At 37.2% G+C, this 6,850-nt stretch overlaps 1 protein-coding gene across 11 annotated transcripts in view; it reads left to right on the top strand.

Annotated features, from left to right (window-relative positions):
- LOC122551006 (membrane-associated phosphatidylinositol transfer protein 2) overlaps positions 1–6,850 on the top strand; it is a 475,269-nt gene that overhangs the window by 113,585 nt on the left and 354,834 nt on the right. The gene's annotated exons all lie outside the window — the stretch shown is intronic.

The following is a 6,850-nucleotide window of genomic DNA, read 5'->3' as shown; positions in this document are numbered from 1 at the left end:
CCCCTCCCCCACTCACCTATTGTACTCTATGCTACTTACTTCCCACCCCCACCCTCCTCGAGCTTATCTCTCCACGCTTCAGGCTCATGCCTTTATTCCTGATGAAGGGCTTTTGCCCGAAACGTCGATTTTACTGCTTCTCGGATGCTGCGTGAACTGCTGTGCTCTTCCAGCACCACTAATCCAGAATCTGGTTTCCAGAACCTGGTTTCCAGCATCTACAGTCATTGTTTTTACCAGGTTATAGTCCAACAGGTTTATTTGAAATCACACGCTTTTGGTGCGCTGCACCTTCATCAGGTGAAGCACTTCATGATGAAGAGTCAGGAACTATTGATTTGAAGTAAATATCAATACTTAGAGGTGACTGAATCAAAGTGGGTTGATTCAACAATAACAACAACTTATTTTGTACTACAGTTTTTAATATCATGAAATATTCCAAGACACTTCACAGGAGCATTGTAAAGCAAGGTTTGATACTGAGCCTTAGGATATATTAGTTCAGACAACCAAAAGCTTGGTCTGACAGGAATGAACAAGAGAACAGATTTAGCGGAGTTCAGGTAATTCAGAGGGGGTAGAGCTCAATATCACATCAGCGATATGGAGCAACAAGATTTTGGAAGGATGTGAAAAGATCGATAGAAATTTTAAAAACCAGGATCCAGTGTGGGTCAACAGGTTGAATTGGACTTGCTGTATATAGTTTTGGAGACCTAAAGTTTACAGAGGGCAGAGTATGGAAGACCAGCCCAGAATTGTATTAAAATAGTAAAGTCTAGGGGTAACAATAGCAGATCAGCTGAGATGGGGCAAAGACAGACAATATCACAGAGGTGAAAATGGCCAAACCTAGTAATGGGAGATAGTGAGGACTGCAGATGCTGGAGTTCAGACTCAAAAAGTGTGATGCTGGAAAAGCACAGCTGGTCAGGCAGCATCTGAAGAGCAAGAGAGTTGACGTTTTGAACATAAGCTGTTTAGAGGAAGAGCTTATGCTCGAAACAATGGTTCTCCTGCTCCTCGGATGCTGCCTGACCAGCTGTGCTTTTCCAGCACCACACTTTTAGCTCAAACTTAGTAATGGCATATGAATGAGATTGGAAGCTCATTTAAGGATCAAATGTGAAATAAGGTTGCAAGCAGATTGTTTGGGAGAGGGTTGAAGTTGGTAGCTAGGAAATAGTGGGAGAATCGACGTTTCGGGCATGAACCCTTCAGGAATTCCTGAAGAAGGGCTCATGCCCGAAACGTCGATTCTCCTGCTCCTTGGATGCTGCCTGACCTGCTGCGCTTTTCCAGCAACACATTTTCAGCTCTGATCTCCAGCATCTGCAGTCCTCACTTTCTCCTAGCTAGGAAATAGTGTTTTTTGTCCATGTTCAACCTTCTTAAATTAGAGGAATTTTTTTTCTCATCCAATACTGGATATTAGGTAACCATTCTGATAATTTAACACAGGTGAAGAGTTGTGAAATTTGTTTGTGATGTAGATCTAGGTGTCATTTTGCTACATGAAAACTGATGCTATGCCTTTATATAATATAATTGAGGGACAACAGGGAGATAAGAGATAGGAAAGAGACAGGGATAGATCCTTGGAGAAATGCATGTGAGTAGGACAAGAAGCTGTTGCAAGTAATTTGCTGGCTATAATTAGATAGATAAGAATGGAACCAGATGAGAATAGTCCCACCTATGAGAAGACACTGGAGAGTTGTATGAGGAGGATGGAGTTGTGTCAAAGGTTGTAAACAGGATTAAAAGGGAAAAATGATCTTAGTCACATTGGATGTGATTGGTCACCCTGACCAGAACTCTTTGGTACTGTGGCAAGAACTGAAATTTTATTTAACGGAGTTGAACAGATGTGGGAGTCAGTCAACCAGTATTTTGGAAAATCAAGCAGCAGAAAACCGAATATTAAATGCTCAATTTCGTTTCTTAAAGCCAACTATTTCAAATTTGTCAAGTATCAAAGTTGACACGCTTGTTTTAAACTTTAGAAAAAAACCAAACTCTGAAATGTAGTGCAAAATAATTAGTTCAATGAAGTGATAATACAGGTTAGGTTTTCTGCAATTCAGTTCGGTAGTACTGAAGAGAAACATTACTGAATCGGGTTCACGGCCTTATTTGGCCAATGCTTGTATTTTTCAATATCCTCTTCTCTACATCGCTTTTATTGAAACTCTGGTGACCCGTTTCACTCCCTTGTTTCTTTGCTTAAATAGATACACTTCCAGTTTGCCCCCCCGATTCCTTTTTATTTTATTTTCCATTGTTGTGTATCAGTTTCCTCTTCACCCTACCCAATCTTCCTATTTGTCACCCTACTTGTGTATTGTCAGCCTGAATACTTCCTACCCTACAAGGCCCATGTATACGTCTGTCGACTTTGGAACATCTTAACCAGGACTGAAGTGCATTGTACAGGTGGCCTGGCTCAGGCTATCAAACTCCAAACAGCTCAGGGCCAAATCTGGTACCGAAGCAAATGCTACTGTGTTTGTTCTCCTGTTGTGTAAGCTCTAATTGTTTAACATTTGATAAGCACTAACTTGTCAAAGATTGCTTAGGACACCTCAAGTATTGAGACTGAGTGATGGTAGAAATCTTAAATGCACACAGCAGATTTACCCTTTAGTATTTGTCTGGTACAACTCTAGAGAAACATTTTCAAATTCATTCCTGTGATGAATTTACATAGAATATTTCCTGAGCGCCAAAGTTTCTGCTTCATCTATTTATCGGTGCTTTACAAAACTGCAAAGGAAATGTGTCTAAATGTTTCACAGATCTTTATCTGCATGCTGACTTTGTGGTTTGATTTGTGACTTGGTGCATCAACGAGTAGCTATTTGGTAAGTTGATGATGAGAGTATGATGGCATTGCATAACAAAGTTTCAATTTTTAGCAAAACAAGCTTTCAAAATATGTTAAGCTTTTTAATGGAGTGAGAGTCTGTTAAATTCTACGTATTTTTGCAAAGGGGCATTAGATGATTTAAATAAAAGTAATATATAGGGTTATGGGGGGTGGGGGGAAAGGTTATGGGAATGGCCCGACTTCGTGATGATCATTCAGAGAACCAGTGCAGACACGATGGGCAAATGGTCACTTTTTGCACCATGATCATTCTGAGATTCTTTGAAGTTATCATTGTTATGCTTTGGCTTTTCCCAATAGCCAGAAAACAAACTTTTTTTAAAAAGAAAAGTGTTCAGGTTGAAATAAAATCTATTGACAACATTCTGCAGAAAATGTATTGTTCAAGAAGTTCTACTTCTGCTAATATTTGCAATCCTTAAGCAAAGTAAATCTTATTTGTAGTATTTGAATTATTGCACAAAATCCTTTAGCCAAATTTTGAAAGGATTAGTATTACACCGTTTAGAGAGGGAATGTTGCGAGCTTTGGCAGTGATACTTGAGGATTGCAATGTTTATAGTTATTCATGGACAGAGTGCTGTAAATGTTTTTTAAAAAAGTGTAAAATGCACTTGAGTCCTTCCAAAATCTATTGAGAACTCCTTTCAAATAAAAATGCTAACTTAAAATGAATTTTTATGCAATTTGCAGTGTGCCCTAGGTAAATATACACATATCAGCGTTTCATACAAGAACAACTGATACCAACAGATAATATAAATGTTCTGTTGTCTGAGTTTTTACAAAAGAAAACACTTGAAACTATTTGGCAAACTATGCATGGAAATGACACAAATCAAGCCACAATAGGCAATTTGATCCCTGAGTCTGCTCTGCCATCAGTTAGATTCTAGCTGATCTGTATTCGAGTATAGCCACTCACCTTAATCCATATCTGTTGATGTGTTCATCTGAAAAAAAAATTTATAGTAAAATGCTGTAAATAAATTGGCCAGTTAACAAGTATTGGCAAAATCCATCGATTTCAGCCTTTGAAAGATAAAATTGATCACCAGCATTCACAGTCATTTGAGGGAGAGAGTTCCTGATTCCCAGCCCATGTGAGAGAGTATGGCTGTCTGATTTTGCTCCAAAAAGAGTTCTGAATTTAATATCATGTCCTTTTGTTTTGGATTCCCTCACCAGAGGAAACAGTTTCTCTCTTACTTCCCAACCAAATTCTTGAATATGTGAATGGGACTAAGAAAAGTAGATTTACTAATTCATGTCCTTTATGGTGATGAAAAACATTAAAGCATGTTATGAAATTCTGTTTAGGTTACAATTAGGAATTAATTGAGTTTTGTAAAGGAGAAGTAATTGAAACTGCAAAATATGCTAATGTATATGAAATGATTTGTTAAAGAGGATATTGCTACAATTTTAATCTATAATTTCATTTTTCCATACTTCTATTCATGACAGTAGTGATGAGATGAGTAACCCATTGTGGAGACAAAGACCCATCTTCATTCTGGGGATGTTAGCCAACATGTTGGGTCACATGATCACTGTGTTAAATAGATTTTGAATGAGCTAGCAAGTTAAATCTTGGCATTTATGAGATGCTGTAAGTCATCTGTAGAATTATATTCAACCACAATGGCCTGGCAAATTCCTCCATTCTGTTATTACCAACAAGCTAGCAGCAACACCAGGAATAAATGAGATTCTGTTCTCAGTGTTCTGTTTGAACGACACAGTTTGTTGAAGACTGCCGAACAGAAAACTGTTCCGTCAGTAAGAGCCTTGCTTGTTTTTCTTTAGCACTTCTGAATTCTGGGAATTGGTGCAAACAGAAAATGGGCAGACCGTTCCCATTGGAGCTAACTTTCTGTGTATCCTTTGCTTATCTTTTCATTCCATTGGCAACCTCAGCTTTGTTACACATCTTTTGGAACCTAATCAGGAAAATAATTATACTCCTTTCAAAATACTCCAAATACATCACACAGCAGAAAATATAAACATTTTCCAACATGAGTCCTCGTTTTGTTAGGAAAACTTACTGGAGCTGATGTCAAAAGATAAAAAGATAACCGAGTGCTTTCCCAATCTTCATAGCACTGTCCACTGCCTGTGACCAACTCCACTGTCTCCCCCTTCATGCACACTTGTCACTTTCAGTTCAGTTTCGTCGGTGGTCTCCTCCAAAATTCCATATTGTATTTCATGATATTAATTTCAAACCTGCAGATGTGTATGCCTGGTAAGAGGCCAGTGAAATAAGGTGCTATTTTGTGATGCAATAAATTATTTTTAAAATGTACTATTCAAGTTGGACCTTGAAATGAATCAAATGAATAAAATTCTAGTAATCTTTAATTATGCCATCTAGCTTGAGAACTCTACAAAACAGTCACTGCCTTAGAAACATAAACTTCCACCATAACTACAAAAGCTGAAAGTAGATATTTCTGTGGCTGGTTTATTTTCAACAAAAGCTGCAATTTTATTCCATGGAAAGTGACACCTTTACATTTTAGTCACTGTTTTATCCATTTGTTTGAATATGAATATAAACCATAGTTGTGTATGTAAATGATGAATATATTTCATATTAATTGGGAATTTTAAAAATGCCTAAATATTTTTCATTTCCTGAAAGGAAGTATATAAGAAATAGGAGCAGAATGGGAAAAATTGCTCTGCTACCTGATAATATCCTAGCTGATCTGATTGCAACTTTGTCTCTTTCCCTGCCTGTCCACAATAATCTGACTCTCTTGTTGATCAAAAGTCTGTGTAACTCAGCTTCAACTATATGCAATTATTCACATCCACTGTACGATGGAGGAGATAATTCGAAAGAGTAGTGACCCTTTGAGATAAAAATGGCCCTTTATCTGGTGAGTTAAATGAGTGGTTTCCTTATTAATAAGTTGTATGTCCAGTTGCAGATCTTCCCATGACTGACACCATCTCAGCATAAACATTTTGAAACCCTCAGAATCTTGGGAAAGATCTTTTGAAAAATGTTGAATGTCAGAACTGTTGATTATTATTCTGCATTAAGAGGAATTTGCAGAATTCTGAATATTAAATTATAGCTAATAATGAAAGCCTGTGACTGAGAGGATAAATGCTTAGCCAATGCTTGTTCTTCTATTGATGAACCTGTCTTATAAAGCACTTGAAACTAATTCTGAAGTGTTCTAATATTAATGTTGTCTAGATGTATCACTTGTAAAATCCTGTTTCATAACTGGTATAGTGAATTAAGCCAGCTTTTCATGATTAAGCCATAAGATATAAGAGCAGAATTAGACCATTCAGTCCATCAAGTCTGCTACATCATTTGATAATAGCTGATATTCATGAATAGTTGAACTTGTTGAAATATTCTTGGACTTGTTAAGCAAAATAAAAGTGTTATTGCTCAACTAAAGTGACAGTGAAGCTTAAATAAAAAGGTATAAAGAAAATTTAAAAGGTTTGCAAACTCGTCCAAATGGTATCTATAATCCTACTGTCTCTCTTAATATGCAAATTGATTTCATCACACCAGATTTGCAAAACTAAAATTTATCATTTGTTACTGTCTTCCATCCTCTCTTCTTTCTCCCTCCTCTCATCTTTCATCTTTCTCCCCCACTCACTTCTCCTTTAAGTGTTGAGAACAGCAGGTATCCTCAAAAGTGCTTCATCAGTGTCTTGAGTTTACCAGTTAACGTTCGATGAATAAATCTGATTAACTTTTCCCTCTACCAAAAAGTGTCAAGCTTTTTGCAACTAATGCTCCTTGTAGACAAAAGATTAAAGGTAATACAGGTGCTATTTACTCGATCAAATGATATAAAAAATATATATTCTGGATTAGTGGTGCTGGAAGAGCACAGCAATTCAGGCAGCATCCAAGGAGCAGTGAAATCGACATTTCGGGCAAAAACCCTTCATCAGGAATAAAGGCAGAGA

This window comes from Chiloscyllium plagiosum, chromosome 6, assembly GCF_004010195.1.
Source record: "Chiloscyllium plagiosum isolate BGI_BamShark_2017 chromosome 6, ASM401019v2, whole genome shotgun sequence".
NCBI classification, from domain to species: Eukaryota; Metazoa; Chordata; class Chondrichthyes; order Orectolobiformes; family Hemiscylliidae; genus Chiloscyllium; species Chiloscyllium plagiosum.
The sequence above is the reverse complement of the archived record's forward strand: the minus strand, read 5'-3'. Positions and strand labels throughout refer to the sequence as shown.